Below are 23266 nucleotides of genomic sequence, written 5' to 3'. Positions count from 1 at the left end.
TATCTGCTTCAGTGACTTGTTCAGTTGATTCCATATTACAACAAATGGGACCCTTTGTGCTTACCCAAACCTGTACTTATTTGCACTGCCAAGATTTGCAGTGACCAGAAGCTTTAGCCAAAGTTACGGTGCTCTTTAATTGTGGTTGCAGTTTAAAAAGGATTTAGATACAGTATTGGCCGCATTTGCTGAACCACAGCTATGTAACCCACAATATTTTCAGCTAACTTGCACTCTTTGATAACGGACCAGAGATTTTAACTAGATTTAGCCCACATTCCAGATGTATTGTGTTTTACTGCACTTAAGTTGAGAAGAACCTACTTTTAACAATAATGAAAGAAGCCAAGCAATGTTACATACTGTATATGGCTTACAAGTTACTCACAAAGCACTCTTGCCCATTCACATAATTGTATTCTTGCAATTACAAGTGGGTATACAGGTCACAAACAAACCCCAAAAAGTCATATCTTTCCTGTGTATAAGAAAAATATTTGCATTTCTGCTCTCTTCTTTTCTCTGGAAAGCAGCGGTCTCTTTATTTTCGTCATCATGCACGAGCATTCATCCCAAGGTCTTCCTGTACCTGTAAACCCTCAGGGGGGAGTTTCATGCTTCCTGACATTTTTAGTTTTGTTAGCAAGTATGTTTAGCGTGTGGCTATTCCCCTATGCAATAAGCAGACAATAAAAGAAGAAACACTATATGGAAAGAACAAATAAAATACCTTTAAAATGTCTTTAGTTTTTAAAGACAAAAACATTCAAGAATTCATCCACATGTGTCATTTAGTTTACCTAAACCTATTACAGTCTCTCAAACACCTTATATCCTGAATATGGAATATCAATATTCTGAATGAGGAATGAAACACACTTGAGGTGTTTATATATATATATATATATATATATATATATATATATATATATATATATATATATATATATAGCCTATAGGAAACCATGTTAAAAATGGTTATTGAGGCAAAAAGTGACACTGTGTGCTCATTTGCATGTCATTTCCCAGAATCCCTTGCTGCAGTGGAAGTGCTGTATGCTGGGTGATAATGGGGAAAGGTGGGGTTGCAGACCTGCCTAAGACATGCAGATGAGCATACAGTTATATTTGCATATTTGCTTTCCTGTGGAGGGTTTTTGTCACTTTTTTTACTCACCATAACTTAACTCAGTATTATGGTTTAGCCTATCCCATAGCCTCTCTTGCATTCCCAGTAAAATCAACCCCACACTGATGAGACCCATCAAGGTCGAAACAGCTGTCTGTGGGTGGTTTTCTGGGTATGCACCTTAACCCTGGCTGTGCTCAAAGCTGTGACCATGCAGCAAGCTTAAGCCTATAGGGAACCATGTTAAAAATGGTTATTGAGGCAAAAAGTGACACTGTGTGCTCATTTGCATGTCATTTCCCAGAATCCCTTGCTGCACTGGAAGTGCTGTATGCTGGGTGATAATGGGGAAAGGCGGGGTTGCAGACCTGCCTAAGACATGCAGATGAGCATACAGTTATATTTGCATATATATATATACAGTGTTCGACAAACCTATACATTTGTATGCCCCGGACGAGTGGATTTAACCTTGTGGCGAGCTCGTATTGGCCCAAGTAGCACACGTGTGGTACTAGGTGGCGACTAGATTTTTTTGTTCGGCGAGTAGATTTTTTGGTGATTTGTCGACCACTGTATATATATATATATATAAATATATATATATATATATATATATATAAATGTAAATACAACTGTATGATCATCTGCATGTCTTAGGCAGGTCTGCAACCCCGCCTTTCCCCATTATCACCCAGCACACAGCACTTCCACTGCAGCAAGGGATTCTGGGAAATGACATGCAAATGAGCACACAGTGCCACATTTTGCTTAAAAAAACATTTTTAACATGGTTCCCTATAGGCTTAAGCTTGCTGCATGGTCACAGCTTTGAGGAAAGCCAAGGTTAAGGTGCATAGCCAGAAAACACACCCACAGACAGCTGTTTCGACCTTAATGGGTCTCATCAGTGTGGGGTTGATTAACTGGCATACAGTTGTATTTACATTTGCATATTTGACTTGTAATATTCAAAGTTGGAGAAGATAATCTCACAGGTTTTCAGTAGGATAATATTTTTTATTCATTGTCACATTAGAAAATGGAGATCTTGGGGGGGTTTCCGGTGACATCATCTGGCATGGTTGAGTGTTAAGAGAGCTCCGTGGACCCACGCTTCTAACCGCGATATTTGACACCTTCCCCCCGAGTTTCTCCAACATTTGGCACCATCCCCAGACGGGTGAACAAGGCAGCGATGCAGGCAAAACAGAAAAAACCCTCAAATCAGGGAGTTACTAAGTATTTTCCTCCGTCGCAGCGGAGCCCTGGTGCAACAGCTGAAATACAAGATGGCGCCGGCGCACGCGGTTCGCCTGCATACACTAACAGACAGGTGCAACTAAAAGAGAATCCTGGCCCAGAAGACCCAGTTACCAGAGCCTACCTAGAAGAACTAATGACGTCGATGCTTAATAAGTTACATGCCTCACTGCCAAGTGACCTTAAAGCGGCAGTCACTGAACTGAAGCAGGAGGTCTCCGGCCTAGCTGAAAGAATGTCGGAATTAGAAGCTAAATTAGGAGAATCCCACCACTGACAAACGGAGGCTGAGGATGAGATCTTCCGCCTGGGAGAAGAGGTCGCAGGCCTCAAAGACAGCCTGGAGGATCAAGAGAACCGGGACAGAAGACAAAACCTACGGATTCGAAACGTCCAAGAATCGGTTCTCCCTGACCTCCTCCGCCCATACCTGGCGAAATTCTTCACCACCTCTGTAAAAACCTGGAAGATAGGAATCTGGAAATCGATTGGGCGCATCGAGCCCTAGGACCACGGTCAGAGACCAAACCGCCGGAGAGATCTAATTGTGCGATTTCACAGCTATTCGGCTAAAGAGAAGATCTTGGCTGCCTGCCGTGACCTAGACACAATAAATTTTCCGAAATGAAGCTCTCCAGGTGTTCAATGACTTGTCCAAAATCACAATAAACCGGCTACGGGAGCTTAAACCCTTAACCACCTTCCTCCGTGAGAGTGGAATAAAGTACCGGTGGGGTTTTCCATTCAAATTAATTGCTTCCAAGAACGGAAAGTACCTGGCCCTGAGACAACCAGAGGAAATGTCTTAATTTGCCCGAGCACTAGGCCTCTCCCCCCCACTCATGGACAGATGGGGAACGATCTACACAAGACGCAGAGGACAGGGATAGAGCTATCCGCACCTCCCGCAGAATTGCAGGGCAATCCCAAGCCAGAGGCAAATGACATCCATAGGATTCAAATGGCTCTAATGAGCTCCCCATCCGATTTTGGCCGTTGCCGCTTACCTGATCTTGATGTTGGCCATTGCCGCTTCCCTGATCCTGATTGAAGTCTACAGCCCGCCAACGCAGTGAAGACAGAAGAGGAATACCGGCAGATTCCACCTACACCCGACCCTCCAGATGATATCCGCCTAGACGCAGCGACCTGAAGCCCTTCCCCCCCGCCGAATCAGCTCCAGTCCAGAGAACGGGCCCCTGCAGAGGCCAAAGTTTATTCTCTGAAGGGAAGGGGGGTTTTCTTGCTGGGTGGGTGGGGAGGTGATCGGGATCAATTGGATTCGACTTGGCCGCCCCGCGCCCTTCCTCCTTGATGCTCCTACTCTGAAGAATAGAGGCATCTGACCCGGAGGGACGAACCTGTATCGACTTCTGCAAAACGGTCTGTTACGGGAGGGATGGGTGGCTGGGGGGGAGACTGCACTTAAGTATTGTACTCCGCTTACAAAGAGTTTGACGAGGCTGAAGGTCTTTGTACCCCGTAGTCACTGAACAGAGGCGGGCTGGCCCCGTTGAGGCTCACGTATGACCTAAGGATCTGACTCTCCCAGGGTTTTTAATAAGGACTAGTAGCGTTATATTATTGATAAGTATGTTATAATTGTTTAATCTTTACACTTAAATCTTCCCCCTCTCCCCCCCCCCCCCTCATAGGCACCCCTCCCCTCCTCTCCCTCCCCCCAGATTGCAGGGTTATGATTAATAAGGAGAACTTAGATCATATGTACGGATGTATTGAAAAGGCTTAGTCAATGTCAGATAGGGGGCAAAGGAGTCTCCCACAGCAAGATTAAAGCTCACGTCAAGTGCTTGTATTTCATGTATAACTATATTCAAGAATCCCAACCTTAGAAACAATGTTACAAATACCCGTCCCCGCACGCTCTCCCCCCCCCCACTCATTGCACATTCCCCCCATCCCACCCCCTCTCCAAGCACTCCCTTCCCCCCCCAACGCACCCCCCCTCCCTACTCCGCGCACCCCCCCTCCCTACCCCGTGCACCCCCCCCACATCTCCTCCCCCCCCCGAAACTGTAAGATGCTGGTTACAAGAGGAATCCAGAATACATGTACAAATGTTTTATAAGTTTTATCACTGCCAAGAATGTGATGGAGGAATCTTCCCCGCAGCAAGGTTAAAGGTCATGCTAAGTGCTTATATTCTATGATTTAATGCATTCAAGAATCCCTACTCTGGGTATAAGCATCCGCCCCCCGAGCTCCCCCCTCCCCTCCACACCTCCTCCCCCCTCCCAGTTTCTCCCGTATCATGTTAACCCTCTCTGTTCCATTCGTAAAGTCAAGCACCTTTAACTGGAAACTAAATGATTCTCTGTTGAATCACCTGGAAATAGAGAGAGAAATCAAAACAGCCCTGTCTGAGTACTTTACTATCAACTCAGGCTCATTCACGTCACCAGCGGTACTCTGGGAGGCCCATAAGGCGGCAATCAGAGGTAATTTATCTCCATTGCATCCCATAGGAAGAAGGTTAAGCTAAAATTACTTAAAGACTTGACGGAGAAAATTATAAAGCTGGAGCAACAGCACAAGGCTAACCCATCGGGGAAAATTTACAAAACCCTGACCGCTGCCAGAAATGAGATTAAAAAGATTCAATTGGAGGATGTAGAAAAAGCCCTTAAATGGACTAACCAGAGATACTATGACAAGGACTTTTGGCTAGCAAATTGAGGGGAATACAGAAAAGGTCTCAAATCACTGCAATCAAGAATAGGTCAGGCGAGATATTATATAATGATAAAAATAATTGACTAAATTCTACACCAAGATATATAATCTCAAAACCCAAGATGGGAACGTAAGGACCTCAGCGTCCGTAGCAATTTCGGATTACCTAGACAACTGTAGCCTCCCAGCCCTAACTGAGGAGGAAAACCAACTACTCAACGGAAAAATAACACGAGAAGAGTTGGGGGAGGCAGTAAAGGCGTTAAAAATCTCTAAGGCCCCGGGCCCTGATGGCTTCACCAATGTCTATTATACACTGGAGACACACTTTATTCGAGCTCGGCTAGTCCCACGAATTCGGGTATACCCGGGTGTATTGAGGTTTGTGACTGTTTTCTGCCCGAGTGCATTGAGGTATTTTCCAGGCAGGGATTGAAGCATTTTATTCCCGCTGGCTGCAATACTGCACAGTATATATATATATACTGCATTACAATTCATGAATTTATGCCATCTGGTAGACACGCGAAGCATTGCAGCCTATTAAATCCTAATCATTATCATTTAACAGATCAGCCGCCCGTCAGCCAGGCATGAACCCAGGCTGGGAAGGCAAACGCAACGGGGCTTGTCAGAGGTGAGGAGCGGCGCATTCCAGGTATCTGCCAGGTACATACTGGGTATTTGCTCGAATAAAGTGTGTCGGTGCAGTAAGAGACTCCTTCCGACCTTGTCCACCCACATGCTGAACCTGTTTAACTCTTTTATGGAGGGCACCGCAATACCAGCATCAATGTCTCTAGCTACCCTGGCGATCATCCATAAGGAGGGAAGAGACCCGATGCAATGTGGGAGCTACCGCCCAATCTCCCTTTTGAATAATGACCTCAAATTGTACAGTAAAATACTGGCAAATAGCTTGAACCCACTCATAAATACAGACAAAGTAGGGTTTATCGCAGGCCGCCAAGCCGCAGACAATACCCGTAAAATAATAAACCTAGTGGATCACATCAACCTCACAGACACCAAGGCGGTTCTTCTGAGTTTAGACGCAGAGAAGGCGTTTGATAGAATTGATTGCCAATTTCTTGACAAAACTCTACAGAAATTCGGCTTCAGAGATCCGGTTCTCGAGGGGGTCCGGGCACTCTATCGCATCCCATCCGCGGTGGTCAAACTCCCGGGGGGTATAGCAAAGAAGTTTGAAATAAACAATGGCACAAGACAGGGTTGCCCCCTGTCCCCGCTCCTTTTCGCTTTGACTATCGAACCCCTAGCGGCCAAAATACGCGATAGCGTAAACATACAGGGCATACTAATTGGAGAAACAAATTATAAAATCTCGTTATTTGCTGACGATATCATTCTAACATTAACCCATCCACAGACCTCCCTCCCAATCTTCATAAAGAATTGTTAGAATTCGGCAACATTTCAGGTTATAAAATCAATAACGATAAATCTGCAGCCCTAAACCTAAATCTATCAGAGCCAGAAGCTAGACTGCTTAAATCAAATTTCAATTATAGGTGGAACTCCTCATACATCAAATACCTGGGAGTGAATGTATCTGAAAATTACCACTCACTATACCGATATAACTACCCGACTCTATTCGGAAAAAAAAAAAAAAAAAGATTTGGACAGGGGCGTCGCCAAGACTCCGAGCTGTGAAGCCGCAATCCAGCTCAGCTCCATCAGCACCGAGCAAATTACACCGTTCACGCCGACGAGCACGATCCCCAGAAAGCCCCACAACCCGGGAGAAGGTCCTGCGCACTGAGCCCCGACACTGCGGGCAGTCTCGGGGGCTAGTGAGCACTGGATCAGCGATTGGGAGCGGCAGTCCCACACCAGGAGCCCTGCAGGGCCGCGATCCAAGATGGCTGCCGGACCAACAGAGTTACACTAACTAGCGGCCTGCCAGCAACACACAACAGCCACTAATCGAGCCCCTGCGGTGAGGGAGGACTCAGCTTGCAGCGAGGAGCTGCACAGAATTAATAAAAGGTTTACGGGGGGGTTTCCGATGAGGTCATCAGGGATGGTGATGTAGGAAGGGAGTTCTGTGGACCCACCAGGATAATCTAGATAAATAAAGCTCATTTTCCCCAAATGTACTGATTTTGCACCAAGCCCCTGCAAAACAAGAGGAGAGACGGAGGCATGTCTAAACAACCCAGAAAGCCAGCGAGTCAAGCGGTTTCAAAGTTTTTTTTCTCCGAATCAGAGGAGCCCCGGACCCGCGATGGAAACCCAAGATGGCGCCGGAGCACGAGGATCGCAAGTGGCGCAGAGTAGAGGAGCGCGGCCTAAGGAGGTTCCTGAAATGGAAACTGAGGAGCCGATTACAAGAACATACTTAGAGAGCCTGTTTACCACCAGGCATTTAAAATTACAGTCATCCCTTCAGGCTGAACTTAAAGCCGCAGTAGCGGACTTCAAACAAGAAATCTCGGGCCTCACCGAAGGACAACGAGTCTGGAAGGCAGACTAGAGGAGTCCCTCGCCCGTCAAACAGAAGCTGAAGAGGAAATCATTCGTTTACGAGAGGAAATTTCCCACCTAAAAGACGGACAAGAAGACCAGGAGAATAGGGACAGACGCAAAAATTTGCGTGTTCACAACGTCCCTGAGGCGATTCTACCTGCCCAACTCCGTCCCTATTTAACTGACTTATTTACCTCACTTTGCGGCCTTATCGAGGAAAGGGACCTGGAGATGGACAGGGCCCACCGGGCGTTAGCCCCTCGATCAGAAGATCCCAGCCGGAGGCGCGCTGTAATCGTTAGATTACATAGCTACACAACGAAAGAAAGGGTCATTGCAGCCTGCCGAGGAAAGGAATCGTTACACTTCCAGAATGAAACCCTCCAGATCTTCAATGACCTGTCACGGATTATCATCGGCAGGAGACGGGAAATGAAGCCCCTGACCTAATTTCTGCGCGAAAATTAGGTGAAATACTGCAGGGGCTTCCCGTTCAAGCTCACAGCAAGCAATGGGGGCAAATTCCTTACGATACGCCGCCCCGAGGATATGGTCCTGGGCCTGACCCCTCCGCCTACCTGGACGTCTGACCATCCGCAAGAGATGCCGCCCAGAGAGGAGGAAGAACCCAGCAGCACCCGCCCCGCAAGAAGAACCGCGACACAGCGACAAGCCAAGAACAGATGAAAAACACCAAAGATCCCCCGCTGCCCGTCTACCCACAAATTCTTACCAGGATCCAGATGATGACCGAAGGAATCACTAGAACAGGAGCCAACAGCCCTCCAGAATGTGCTTGATCCATCCAGACGCAAGACATCATCACTGCGATTCCAGTCCGACTCCTGACAAGCCATCGAGGAGGAAAGCTGCAGATGAAGCTGCCCCCAGCCCCGCTTTAGATCGCATATAGCATCTGAAATTCATCAACCCCCGGGGTACCCTTGTTGTCCATGAGGCTGCAAGTTTTGGTTCTGCTCCCCACCCCCCCTCCCCCCAGTCGTTACTACACAATACGTTCGGATGTCTGTTGGGTTCCCGCGGGGGAGGGGGGAGGAGGGGGTACTGCTTTTCAGTGCTCCGGCTGAGAACTACTAACTGTAAGTATTCCTCATAAATATGGGGAGGGGAAAGGATAGGGGAGAGGAGGGACAGGGAAGGCTCCCACATCAGCTGAAGTACATAAGGAAGTAAGTAGTCAGATAGTTACAGATCGTATCTGGTGCAAAAGGGGACAAAGGGATACACAGAAAAAAACACCAAAAGGTTCCCCCCTGAATGCACTCAGATCAACCTAATTGATATGATGTAAGGAATTAAAATAATTTAATATATCAACAATCAATATAAAATAGTAGTTGTACAGAGGGGTGTGGGAAACAAGTCCAAGACCACCCCCAAATTACATACCAAATGTGTTAACGTTTTAACCGTATGACGTACATACACGGAAAAAAGGTAAGGAAGAAAAAAAATGCACCTAAATAAACTGGCATATGGCCTCGGTCTATAAATGTCTCTCAACGCCTGCAGAACTAAGTACAAACCTACAGTGAGGAAGCACTTTTATCTAATAAACCGGCAGTCTCAGATAATAGAAAACTGTCGATACTAAATCTGGAGGAGAAGATTCCTTGAAAGGTAATAATTAAAATACCTATAAGTACTGAAAGCAAGGAGTAATCAGACCAATAAAATGTAATGATATATGTGCAGAGTTCAGCGTGAAGTCACAGTAACAACACTCACAGTTGAATCTATATGTTCAGCATGGTAGGGTAAAAAAGACAACTAGCGAGAGTATAGAATCCTGGCATAAAGGCTAGCACAAAGTGTGCAAATGTATAGCCCTGAGGCACGGTTCACAGACCGTATCAAGTTATAGCCTCATAACTAGGAGTACTTTATTAGGCATAAACTTATATAATAAGGAAAATGTCTCAGTAGTGATATAATAAAGTCTCAACACTTATAATATATTCAGCTGGTGTCTGTTACCACATAATGATTCTAACCTAGAAACATATAGTAATGGTTCCATAAGAACACACACGCTGACTTTAAACAGAGAACTCCACTTAGATGAGCCTCATATTTAGTATATATACAGCACACATTGTAGCAGTCTCAGTGAACAGAGAATAACGCTACATGTATTGTATCAATCTCAATAAGTAGCGACTGCCCATACAGTATGATATATAAATCCAGTTAAATCTTAAGACACCCCTCATAGTGCATTATAGCAGAAACATAGCACAAAAGGGCTATACACACGATATACTTAGCTTTGATAAATAGTACTTCATGCTAAATCGTGTAGCCCATAAGGAGGGGATGGACAGGAGCCTGCGTTACAAAGTAGCTGGAGCGTGTATCACAGTAGACCGTGCTGCGGGGTGACGTCACGCTGTGTGATCACCTGACGTACGTTTCGCGTGATTGCACGCTTTCTCAAAGGTGAAAGCAAGCTGTAAGCATGCACAATTTATACCAGTTGGTAGTAATGACAGGCTGGGGGAGTTTTAACCCCTGCACTGCTATTGGGTAAACCAATCACAATGCCAGAAGCTGCCCGTTGGTTACATGATTGCTCTCGCTGCATACCAGCCTCTTAAAGGGGTAGAGCTATGAGATGACAGCATGGCCAACATATATAACGTGTTAAATCCAGAATCAGACATAAGTGTCCACGCTTCCCATACTAAGGGGATTTAACAGCACCTGATAGACAATGGACTCACAGTGACTATACTCTTATGCCAAGTCTGGTATAATGGCCTGAATATTGTAATGCAGTCTCAAACCTATAGAGACACTCAACATGTCTCTTATGTTATGGAATCACATATCAATGGGTGACCATACAGGTAAAGCTACATATACATAAGTCATATAGTCCCAACCTGAGAACAGTAAGTAACCACAAAAAGCAGATATAAGCAGAGCAGCTTAAAAACATAATAAAAGGTAAGGCAACCTGGTAAGTAATCATGTGAACTTAGGACTTTATACATTCGTACCCAGGGTAGGTACGCAGTAGATATAGATAAGCATATTACGTATGTGGCTCAGAACCAGAGCCGTGACCATATGCACTAGAGTGAACACTTCATAACGGAGGATGCTCAGATAAAGGGAGAGAAGACAAATTCTTAATTGAGCCCCTTGGGTTTGAGTGTTCCTAGGGTATAAATCCAACGAGATTCTCGTTTGAGTATCTCGTTGTCCCAATCTCCCCCTCTGCTATGATTGGAGACAGCTTCGATCCCTATAAACTGCAGAAATGTGGCTAGGCCCTGATGATGGGTATTAACATGATTGGCAACAGGAGTATCACGACTATTACGAATGTCGCCGAGATGTTCCAATTCTCTGTGCCGTAGTTGACGTTTAGTTTTCCCAATGTACTTCTTATTACAGGTGCAAATAATCTGGTATATAACCCCCACAGTTCTACAGTTAATAAATTGCTTAATACCAAAGCTGTGTGTATCATTCCAGTTGTTAAATCTTTTAGTTGGTGTGCATGATGAACAGGCTCTGCAATTGTGGCATGTGAAGAAACCAATCAACCAATTAGCCAGCCATGTGCCCGCAATTGGGCGTTGATAATGGCTATGGACCAAAAGGTCACGAATACTAGTGGCCCTTCGGCTCACCAGAGTGACTCTATCATTGAGTGTCTCTCTGAAGTCTTCGTTGTCTCGCAAAATTTACCAATGTTTATTCAGAATGTTAGTTATGTCTGACCATTGGCTATTATACATGCCGATAAAGCATATGGTCTTCTTCTCATTAACAGAAGACACTTTGTCAGCCAGGAGCACATTCCTGTTCGTGGACCTAGCTCTTTGATAGGCCCTTTTAATTGATCTATTGCTGTACCCCCTGGATTTGAATCTAAGCTTCATAGCAGAGGCTTCTCGCTCAAAGTCCTCAAAAGATGAGCAGTTCCTCCTCAGGCGTAGAAACTGACCTATGGGAATACCCCTAATCTGGTGTTGCGGATGATGACTGTCAGCTCTGAGGAGGCTATTGGTGGCGGTGGACTTTAGGTATTAATACCTCCTAGAATTATGGCTGGTTTTCTGTCACAACAGCCGGACTTTGTTACGTGGCAAACTGAGGCAGCTAACGTTTTTTCATTGGACGGTGACATCACCGATACAGGTGTCAATAGTATAAATTCTTATTTCTCAGCCTTGGAAAAGGTATACAAGCAAAGGGCCAAATTATGGTGGGAGGGGGCGAGCCTAGAAAAATATCTCTCCACAGACCTCATTCCAAGAGGCCTGAGAGTTGATCTCGCCCCCTCCACACCACATACTGACCCCGACTTTTTAATTGAGTGGAATAAGATATTAGGCATCTGTTCAGCGTCCTTAATGAAATTACTTGTTGAGACTAATAACACCAAATTAAAGATAGTCACTGCAGAATTGGCAGTTCAACATAACAATGCGGATAAGTGGAGAAATAACTCTGAATTTATCAGCTTAGAAAACAAATTAGAAGAAATTATGAGCAAATTTACACGTGAACTGAAAGAACGTAAACAGCGTTATACCAGATTATTTGCACCTGTAATAAGAAGTACATTGGGAAAACTAAACGTCAACTACGGCACAGAGTATTGGAACATCTCGGCGACATTCGTAATAGTCGTGATACTCCTGTTGCCAATCATGTTAATACCCATCATCAGGGCCTAGCCACATTTCTGCAGTTTATAGGGATCGAAGCTTTCTCCAATCATAGCAGAGGGGAAGATTGGGACAACGAGATACTCAAACGAGAATCTCGTTGGATTTATACCCTAGGAACACTCAAACCCAAGGGGCTCAATGAAGAATTTGTCTTCTCTCCCTTTATCTGAGCATCCTCCGTTATGAAGTGTTCACTCTAGTGCATATGGTCACGGCTCTGGTTCTGAGCCACATACGTACTATGCTTATCTATATCTACTGCGTACCTACCCTGGGTACGAATGTATAAAGTCCTAAGTTCACATGATTACTTACCAGGTTGCCTTACCTATTATTATGTTTTTAAGCTGCTCTGCTTATATCTGCTTTTTGTGGTTACTTACTGTTCTCAGGTTGGGATTATATGACTTATGTATATGTAGCTTTATCTGTATGGTCACCCATTGATATGTGATTCCATAACATAAGAGACATGTTGAGTGTCTCTATAGGTTTGAGACTGCATTACAATATTCAGGCCATTATACCAGACTTGGCATAAGAGTATAGTAAATAAAATGGTCTTTTAGTTTAACATTTTTGGCCAAAATTGTTGTAAGCCCCTGAGCCACTGCACGGCAGACCACATTTCCAGGGGTCCCTAACACTAATATAAATTCTTAATAACCTGTGTAATACCAGGAAGAATGATTTATAATAAATCTGTCAATATTAGTTGCAAAGTTCTAAGTCTGATTGAAGCTTTTAATAACCTGTACATTACCAGGAAAAGCACTCTGTATTAGATTTGTCACAACCATACTGCAAGCAAGCAAGTTCCCCTGAGAGTGAGAGATGCTATGGAGTGAGCTTTTAACCATTTAAATGTGGGAGGGGTGAGCTTCAATTAGGTAGGAGGTTGCCACCCTCCAATCAGCTAAGACAAGCTGAACAAGAATTGCAAAACATTCTGGACACCTAACAAGCTCCTATTGAACCCCCAAAATAACCACAACATATATATAAGCATATGAGTGTGTCCCCCCCCCCCCCCCCCATAGCATCTCCCACTCTCAGGGGAACTTGCTTGCTTGCAGTATGGTTGTGACAAATCTAATACAGAGTGCTTTTACAGGTTATTAAGTAATTATATTAGTGTTAGGGGCCCCTGGAAATGTGGTCTGCCGTGCAGTGGCTCAGGGGCTTACAACAATTTTGGCCAAAAATGTTAAACTAAAAGCCCATTTTATTTAATAGATATTTATACATATATATTTAGGCACTGTACCGTGTATGATTTTCACTGGATGTGCACTGAGCTCTGTCTGTGTTTTATGTTCTGTCTCTGGTTTTAAATATATATTGCCATGCTCAGTAGCACTCCTCTGTGACACTCATATGCTTATATATATATGTTGTGGTTATTTTGGGGGTTCAATAGGAGCTTGTTAGGTGTCCAGTATGTTTCATAAGAGTATAGTCACTGTGAGTCCATTGTCTATCAGTTGCTGTTAAATCCCCTTAGTATGGGAAGCGTGGACACTTATGTCTGATACTGGATTTAACACGTTATATATGTTGGCCATGCTGTCATCTCATAGCTCTACCCCTTTAAGAGGCTGGTATGCAGCGAGAGCAATCATGTAACCAACGGGCAGCTTCTGGCATTGTGAATTGTTTACCCAATAGCAGTGCAGGGGTTAAAACTCCCCCAGCCTGTCATTACTACCAACTGGTATAAATTGTGCATGCTTACAGCTTGCTTTCACCTTTGAGAAAGCGTGCAATCACGCGAAACGTACGTCAGGTGATCACACAGCGTGACGTCACCCCGCAGCACGGTCTACTGTGATACACGCTCCAGCTACTTTGTAACGCAGGCTCCTGTCCATCCCCTCCTTATGGGCTACACGATTTAGCATGAAGTACTATTTATCAAAGCTAAGTATATCGTGTGTATAGCCCTTTTGTGCTATGTTTCTGCTATAATGCACTATGAGGGGTTTCTTAAGATTTAACTGGTATTATATACCATATGGGCAGTCGCTACTTATTGAGATTGATACAATACATGTAGCGTTATTCTCTGTTCACTGAGACTGCTACAATGTGTGCTGTATATATACTAAATATGAGGCTCATCTAAGTGGAGTTCTCTGTTTAAAGTCAGCGTGTGTGTTCTTATGGAACCATTACTATATGTTTCTAGGTTAGAATCATTATGTGGTAACAGACACCAGCTGAATATATTATAAGTGTTGAGACTTTATTATATCACTACTGAGACATTTTCCTTATTATATAAGTTTATGCCTAATAAAGTACTCCTAGTTATGAGGCTATAACTTGATACGGTCTGTGAACCGTGCCTCAGGGCTATACATTTGCACACTTTGTGCTAGCCTTTATGCCAGGATTCTATACTCTCGCTAGTTGTCTTTTTTACCCTACCATGCTGAACATATAGATTCAACTGTGAGTGTTGTTACTGTGACTTCACGCTGAACTCTGCACATATATCATTACATTTTATTGGTCTGATTACTCCTTGCTTTCAGTACTTATAGGTATTTTAATTATTACCTTTCAAGGAATCTTCTCCTCCAGATTTAGTATCGACAGTTTTCTATTATCTGAGACTGCCGGTTTATTAGATAAAAGTGCTTCCTCACTGTAGGTTTGTACTTAGTTCTGCAGGCGTTGAGAGACATTTATAGACCGAGGCCATATGCCAGTTTATTTAGGTGCATTTTTTTCTTCCTTACCTTTTTTCCGTGTATGTACGTCATACGGTTAAAACGTTAACACATTTGGTATGTAATTTGGGGGTGGTCTTGGACTTGTTTCCCACACCCCTCTGTACAACTACTATTTTATATTGATTGTTGATATATTAAATTATTTTAATTCCTTACATCATATCAATTAGGTCGATCTGAGTGCATTCAGGGGGGAACCTTTTGTTGTTTTTTTCTGTGTAAGTATTCCTCTCTAGTTGCTCGATGGCCTGGATAAGGAAACCACAGCTCTCCAGTTTCATGTTGTTCCCTACTTTATGCATTTTCTCCCCTCAGATAATCAGTTAATCAGTTAACTTATGAAAGTTATAATAAGGATATTTACAAAGTTATACGGGAGACTGAGGGCAACCGGAGAACAGCCGAGAGCACTGGCGGTAGTGGTAGCAACAATATCCTCATGCTACCTTTCAGGCTAAACATTGCTTAAGGAAACTCTGTTTATGGTTTGGGGCCTCTTACGATTTTTTACTAGACAATCGGAAATTACCCCAACTCCAGAACACGCATAGAACTCCTATGCTACTCAACTAAGAAAGATCCCCCCGGTTTAGAAGATTAGCCTCTACGTAGGTTAAGATCTGTTGACATGTTCAGCAATGTTGATGTTATGAAGGTTCTTATGATGTGAATTGGTACATCCCTTTGTCCCCACTGCGGGCACTGACATCATTAAACTCCCTCCGGTTAATGTCCCCCCCCCCCACTTCTCTCCCACTTGATACCCCCTTCAACCTTATGCCTCTCCCCCCCCCCTCATCGCCCACCCCCATCTCCCTACCCCCTCCAAGGTTTAAAAGTCTGGCTACCAGACACTGGGAGATCTGTATCAATGTTCAAAATGGATGTTTGTATCTCAATGCTCAAAACAGAATATTAATGTATCTAGTGTGGGTTATTAGATTCCCCATCTGCTAGAGTAACACCCTCCGAATATGTGAAAGGAAAATAGTTCCAATATCGCAATGCCAACAGACCTGGATCTATTGTTACCTATTGAATATGTCAGCCATAGGTTTAACCATATCAGATATACCAGACCCAGATGAAGGTTTGAGTTCAAAACATACTGAGTACCCTGACCACCACATACCCCCAGACCCCCCCTCCCCCCTCCTACTTCCCCCCCTCCTACCTCCCCCCACTCCCCCCTTTCCCCCCCTTGCCCCCCCTCCCTCCTCTCCCCCCCTCCCCTTCTCCATCCCCCCTCCCCCTATCCCTCCCTCCTCACCTCCCCTCACCCCCCTCCCCCTGTTCCCCCCTCTCCCTTCCTCAATATGCGCCCCCTCCCCCTCTCCTCCCTTCTCCACATAATCTCGTCAACCAAATTATCCTACACCAACGAAGAGCTTATCTCATGCAAAAACTTGGGTCTGTGCCTGTCCTGCACACTCGTGCCCTGACCATTGGATTCCCCCCACTGGGCCATAAACCTGAATGCCGGTAACTAATTCCGGCTGCTTTCATTGGAGGTCTTTAACTGACCTCGTCCTACTTTATCTCTCCCTGCTGACCCTGTCCCAGCAGACCTATCTCCCTCCCCCCCTGTTCCCCCCATTTCCCCCCTCCTCACCCCCTCGTCGGGCCGGCCTGACATCCAATTCTAATTCAATTCTAAGATCTCTAATTCAACACATCAGGATCCCTCTAGTGGGAAGGGTGAGATCCTAAGGCGGAAAACAAAACAATGCCCTAATGGCTAATCAATCAGCAATTAAACTTGTATCACTGAACGTAAAAGGCTTGAACAATTACAGAAAGAGAAGATTAGCGCTCCAGGAGCTGAATGTCAGGAATCGGCATTCTCCTCGCTCCACACACAGAGCACTCCCTTCCCGCAGGGAGCCCCTGGACACACAAAACAATCCTGCCTTACCGGCCTCCACGGCTCCTCGCCCCTGCCGCTGTCGCGGGATCACTCCCCTCGGCGATTCCTCTGCTCAGCGCCGGGCGCGCCCACGCCCTCCTGCACGCACACCTGCACCATCCACTGGCTCGGTTCACACACGTACACGAGTTACGGAGCACGCTCAGTCTGCACACTCTTATTCTCGTCCCCCGGACCTCAGGCTCCGCCGCCGCACACTGCACGGGCATACTCAGGTTACTAACAAGACTCACCTGGCCTGTTATGCCTGCACCAATCTGCAGTGTCTCCCTGTAGCTCATCCTGTCCCGCCTCCGTTCCTACTTGGACCTTCCTGCTTTATCTAGCTCCTCTCTGTTCTCAGTCTTTGCTCGACATAGTCTCTGTATGGAAGTACTTCTGGATTCTCTCAGTGTTTTCACAGGTACTGACGCAGCTCGTACGACTACCCCCTCTGGCTCTCGATCTCGGCACTCCTTGGACAATGCTCACTCTGGTAACCCCTTGAACACGGCTTGAACTACGACCTATCTCCACTCTCCACTCCCTGACTTCGGCAAGGCATTCATCACTCTATCTTTACAACCGGTACCGGCAAGTATTGTCTACCTTACTACACCTGGCCTGGCAATGCTTCATACCACACTCCGGACACGCTCCCTTTGCTGCGGGTGCATGTATTACCACTTCCCCCTTCAGCTCAGGGGACAGGTCTGGTCTGCGGGCAGCACCGGCGTAACACTGAAAAGGTACAAAGGAGATATTATCTTCCTTCAGGAGACGCACTTTGTATCTTCAGAACTGCCCAAACTAATTAGCAATGTATTTCCAACGGGTTTCTTTTCATCATATAGCAGTAAAAAGCAAGGGGTAGCTATTTTGCTCCGACAAGGAACCCCATTCAATCATATCAAAACAATATCAGATCCAGAGGGTAGATTTCCAATGGTATACGGCTCCCTTGCTGGCTCAGCGATCGCTCTGGTCAACATATATGTGCCAAATGAAAATCAAACTGAATTTCTAAAAGCAGTGCTGGAAAGGGTTGATCCTACTTACCTGTCCTGTTTGATCATAGGCGGGGACTTTAACATGGTTTTAAACCCCACTGAAGATAGATCCTCAATCCCAAACCGCCCGAAAGGGGCGTCTTCTCAAAAAACGGAGAAACAATTTCAAGAGATCACTAAGGAATATTCCTTAATGGACATTTGGAGAATCCAACACCAGGGCCAAAAAGACTACACTTTTTATTCTGCACCACACCAGTCATACTCTCGTATAAACTATTTTCTTGCTACCAAAACCATACTGGAGGCCTCATCAAATTCGGACTTAGGCCCAATTACCTGTGTAACCCTCAGACCCCCCCCCCGGTCGCAGATCGGACACCCTAGGGTGTGCTAAGATCTGGATACATGTGTCTTGGTGGTGCATACCTGTGAGGAACAGGAGGGCATGAATCTCCCGTGATGGTATGGGGGACAACAGGGACAGGTTTCTGGGGTACATGCCTTCATCTGGTTCTAGTGGTGCAACGCCTCCATCTCTGGCAATCTCTATCAGGGTAGGGTGAAATCCTTCCAGAGAACCCCTCGATGGGGCGAGACATTTCAGTCTCACACAGTCTCTTATAAAACAGCAGCAGCTTCTTTATTATCCGCAGCAGCACACAGCAGTAATCAGGTACAGCAGGTCTTCTCTCTCCAGACTGTACCCCTTCAGGATGGGCTGTCTGGGGCTCTTTGTTCCCCTGCCACCACCCCAAGTCACAGGCACTCAGGGTGGGACTAGCTCTTCCCTCACCCCCTAAGCAGGGTGAGGGGCACTGGTCCACCGCAGCTCTATCAGCTCTACTCAGGGCCTGCCTGAGCTCCTCCAAATGTAATACATAACTCTCCAACTCTGCACTCTGAACTGACACACTCCTTCAGCTGGAACACACTAAATTGACTGTGCACTGCCCTTTATGACTTTGGCAGGCCCCTCCCCTATGTCTCTTGCCTTAGACACAGAGTCAGGTGGCCTACCTCCACCACTCAGGGCAGGGATTGAAGTGGGGGAAACCCATGATAACTACTGGCAGCCTGCCCTTAGCAGGACTTACACCAGTAGGAGGAAAGACATATAGCCCAATTTCTTACCAGGGCTACACTCTCCCTCAGGTGGAATCCAATGGTCCCCACTTAGACCTAAATTTAGCAGCACCATCCTGCAGGTGAACAATCTGGAAAACAAACACAAATTTATTAGTGTCTACACCTCAGAAGGTTCCACCCAGATGGCGATAAAAGATGATGGTAACTCCCAACATGGAGAACCTAACTAATAATAATGACGCGGGTCAGGCTTACGAACTTCCCGCCCATTGTAATCAGTAACCTTTACATAATATGGCTGTACCGACCCATACTCCGGCCGATACACTACACTATGCATGTAGATGCTCCTCCCAATTCTCCAGGCCCGTATAACATCACAGACCTTGTCCTCATTGTTATAAGCCGCCCTACCGAACCTAGTTTGAAGGTACTCCATAACTGATTCCCGGAGCCAGGTATCTCTCTGCTCCTCTATTTCCTGCATAATAGGCTCAGGCACATAGGGGAACTCATAGCCATGAGACTGTCTATACCTGGCCACTATGGCTCTGTCTGATCTGCTTAGTTTGGTTAGTTTCCAGTCACCTGCCCTGCTTAACAGTACCCAAAACTCAGGCTCCCCTGGGGCAACATCATCATACAAAATGGCGGGGCCCTTGGGACTCATGATCTTCTGCTCAATCTCCATGTATCTCTTCTCTAATTCATCGGCCACCTCCTGGGGAGAAAAGGCACCTATAGCCCACCAATGGTCAACTATATTATTCTTTATGAGCAAGAACCGCGTACGGTCCATTCCTTTGTGGTACCCAGTGAACAGAGGTGCCCACCACTTATCTTGGTGCTCATACCCTGACCCTACACTGGTACCTGTATCTGATTCCACTTGTGAGGACACACCTGATGTGGCCACCTCAGTAGAGTGCGAGCCTCGCCGTCTACCTCTGGTATCATCGGTTAAATGGTGGGGTTCATCTTGTGCACTACCTTACTCACAGGCCCCGCTTCTGCAGTAGTATGGGACCCTCAGGCCCTACCTCTATGTACAGGAGAAAAAGGCACAAGGTTAGGTACATGAATCACAGTTGCATAAGGTATCTCCCCTTCCGACCCTTCATCACTGAGTTCCCAATCCCTCCAATCTTTAGAGTACTTGGGATTCTTAATTAAGTTATCCCCGCTAGGGCCCGTTGTCTTAACTCATGACGGGGCAGGGGCAGTGGCCGGGGCAATGGCGCTGGGGGTAGGGACTGGGGGTAGGGACTGGGGCATCGGCAGTGTCCGGTATAGTGTCTATATGTCGGGCTATGCCGCGACCAGTGGGCATCTTGCGACTTGCCCTCTCCGGCGCGTTTCGTGCTCCTCGGGTAACGCCTTGGGCCTTTAGTGCTGCGAGCGCGGCGGCCATGGCTACTCTCCTCTCTGAGAACAACGCTCCCGGGTCTCTTTGCCAGCCTGACCCGGAAGTGACGTCATCGCTGGTGGCTGCGGAATCTCCATCCGCTCCGTGGTCTCGCACCGGAAGTGCGTCGAGGACCGGAAGAGTGTCGAGGACCGGAAGGGGTGGTGGTGGACCATCCGGATCGCGGACGGGCAGGTAGGCCGCAAGACTTTATCTCTCGCCCTCTGCAGGTTCCGTCTTCACCTGGTGGGAGTAAGGGGGTGAGGGTGTCTCCTTACCGCTCCGGCGCCGGCTGGTGATCTTTAGTTCCTCCGGAGCCGTCTCGGATCCCGTCTCCGCCGCACTGGGAGTCGCCACCGTCGGGGGACTTCTACGCGGCTCAGGCCGCACCAGCGCTCGCCGTCGGGGGGTGTCCGGACTCGTCTGCTCCCTCTCACTGGTAAGTGGACCGCCATCTTTATTACAGCTGGGGTGGTTCGCCGGTAGGCGCATCGCCACCGATGATAGGCCATCTCCTTCCTCCGAAGACGACTTTGCCGGTTCCTCCGCTAGGGAGTCACCTGGGTCTTTTGCTGCACCGCCAGTGGGTATTGGTACGAAACGGGCCCGCTCCGGTACCTCCACTGCGGTCGCGTTCTTCTCCACCGGGACATCTCTTGTTTCTTGGGTTGGCTGGGCCTCGGTTCCCACCTCAGCGGTGATACAGGGAACCAGGGCAGCCTTCTCTGCCACCTCCACCACCTCCGTTAGGGTTCCTGGCGAGGCACTTTCTGGCGTCTTCAACATAGGCCATGGCTCAACAGGCCACAGATAGAACGTGCCACATTGAGGGCATCGTGCTGTCGTGCTTGGGGCCGGTCCGGGTGTCCTGCAGTGTACGCACAGGCACCGGAGATACTCTCGGCCATCAACCTCCACAACCAGGAAGCCTCCTGGAAACTGAAAGGGTGTCATATTTAATTCAGACATCTTTGGCGCAGGGGTTGAACAGTTCTGTACGCTCTTAGCTCCTCTCTCTTCAATTGTCAGACAGAAGTGAAGTTCCTCGCTCTCACTTCCTGTCCCTCCTTCTGCTGGAGAGGATGATTCTGATTGGCTCTTGCAGTGCCCCCTCCCTCTGGTGGAAACAAGAGGAGGTGCACTCTCTCGCTCAGCGTGACGTGGCTTCTTCTGTCGGCCAGTCACTGCACAAGTGGGCGTATCTTTGGTTTTCGCGCCGCTCCTTCTGCAGGGGATCTGGGTTTGGCGCCAAACCCCTGCACATCTCTCGCCACATTTCTCTTGCAGCTTGCTTGCACGCGGCACGTGCACGATCTAGGCTTGGCGGGAGTCGCCATTTTGGAACGGCTGCTAGCTGCTGGGCCGTGAATGATGTTGCTATCGCCATTTTTAACTCCTTCATGCTCCGCAGAGCACATTGGCGGCCGCCATCTTTAGTGAGCCCTCCAAATATACAATATCGCTACGCTCAGTGTCTAGTGTGTAACTCGTTCCTAGACACTGACTGTTCTCTGACTGCTCTCTGAATGCTCTCTGCATGTTCTCTGAATGCTTTTACCCACGATATGATGTATGGCATACCCCAGGCTGAGCAGAACTCTTTCTTGGTACACCGCACTCGCTGACGGTTCCTGCAAGTACTCTGTGGTGTGTTTTATGTGGGTGTTGGCTAGTGTACCGGGCATCTCCCTAAGTATGGGCGTTTCCTACTTTTGGCCACACATAGTGCAGACCCTGGGCCATGGTCCCTGGACTAGTTAACAGGCTAACCCCCCAGTTGCCATACACTATCTGCCTCAAGGACTAGAACAGCTATAGCCACACACCCTTCTTACAACACCCTCTTAGGGCACCCAGGGCATACTGTGCGAGAGGACATTCTCTCCTGACTACCCCTGATGTGCAATTGCGCCCTACTTTCTACAGCACTTGCATGGAAGATGTACCTAACACTTCCAGCTCCGCTTCGCTGTAAACCTGTCCTGTTTCTAGATATCAGCAGCGCCTCCAAATGTAACCCTCAGACCCCCCCCGGTCGCAGATCGGACCCCCTAGGGTGTGCTAAGATCTGGCTACATGTGTCTTGGTGGTGCATACCTGTGAGGAACAGGAGGGCCTGAGTCTCCCGCGATGGTATGGGGGACAACAGGGACAGGTTTCTGGTGTACATGCCTTCATCTGGTTCTAGTGGTGCAACGCCTCCATATCTGGCAAGCCCTATCAGGGTAGGGTGAAATCCTTCCAGAGAACCCCTCGATGGGGTGAGACATTTCAGTCTCACACAGTCTCTTATAAAACAGCAGCAGCTTCTTTATTATCCGCAGCAGCACACAGCAGTAATCAGGTACAGCAGGTCTTCTCTCTCCAGACTGTACCCCTTCAGGATGGGCTGTCTGGGGCTCTTTGTTCCCCTGCCACCACCCCAAGTCACGGGCACTCAGGGTGGGACTAGCTCTTCCCTCACCCCCTAAGCAGGGTGAGGGGCACTGGTCCACCGCAGCTCTATCAGCTCTACTCAGGGCCTGCCTGAGCTCCTCCAAATGTAATACATAACTCTCCAACTCTGCACTCTGAACTGACACACTCCTTCTGCTGGAACACACTAAATTGACTGTGCACTGCCCTTTATGACTTTGGCAGGCCCCTCCCCTATGTCTCTTGCCTTAGACACAGAGTCAGGTGGCCTACCTCCACCACTCAGGGCAGGGCTTGAAGCGGGGGAAACCCATGATAACTACTGGCAGCCTGCCCTTAGCAGGACTTACACCAGTAGGAGGAAAGACATATAGCCCAATTTCTTACCAGGGCTACACCTGGTCAGATCATGCCC

General features: G+C 47.1%; 1 protein-coding gene across 1 annotated transcript in view; it reads left to right on the top strand.

The window, feature by feature from the left end:
* The window catches only part of CFAP299 (cilia and flagella associated protein 299), a 742637-nt gene that overhangs the window by 609906 nt on the left and 109465 nt on the right, over positions 1 to 23266 (top strand). The window lies entirely within an intron of this gene.

The sequence above is a fragment of the Ascaphus truei genome, chromosome 1, assembly GCF_040206685.1.
Source record: "Ascaphus truei isolate aAscTru1 chromosome 1, aAscTru1.hap1, whole genome shotgun sequence".
Lineage (NCBI taxonomy): Eukaryota > Metazoa > Chordata > Amphibia > Anura > Ascaphidae > Ascaphus > Ascaphus truei.
Note: the sequence above shows the minus strand (reverse complement) of the source record. Positions and strands in the feature narration are given on the sequence as shown.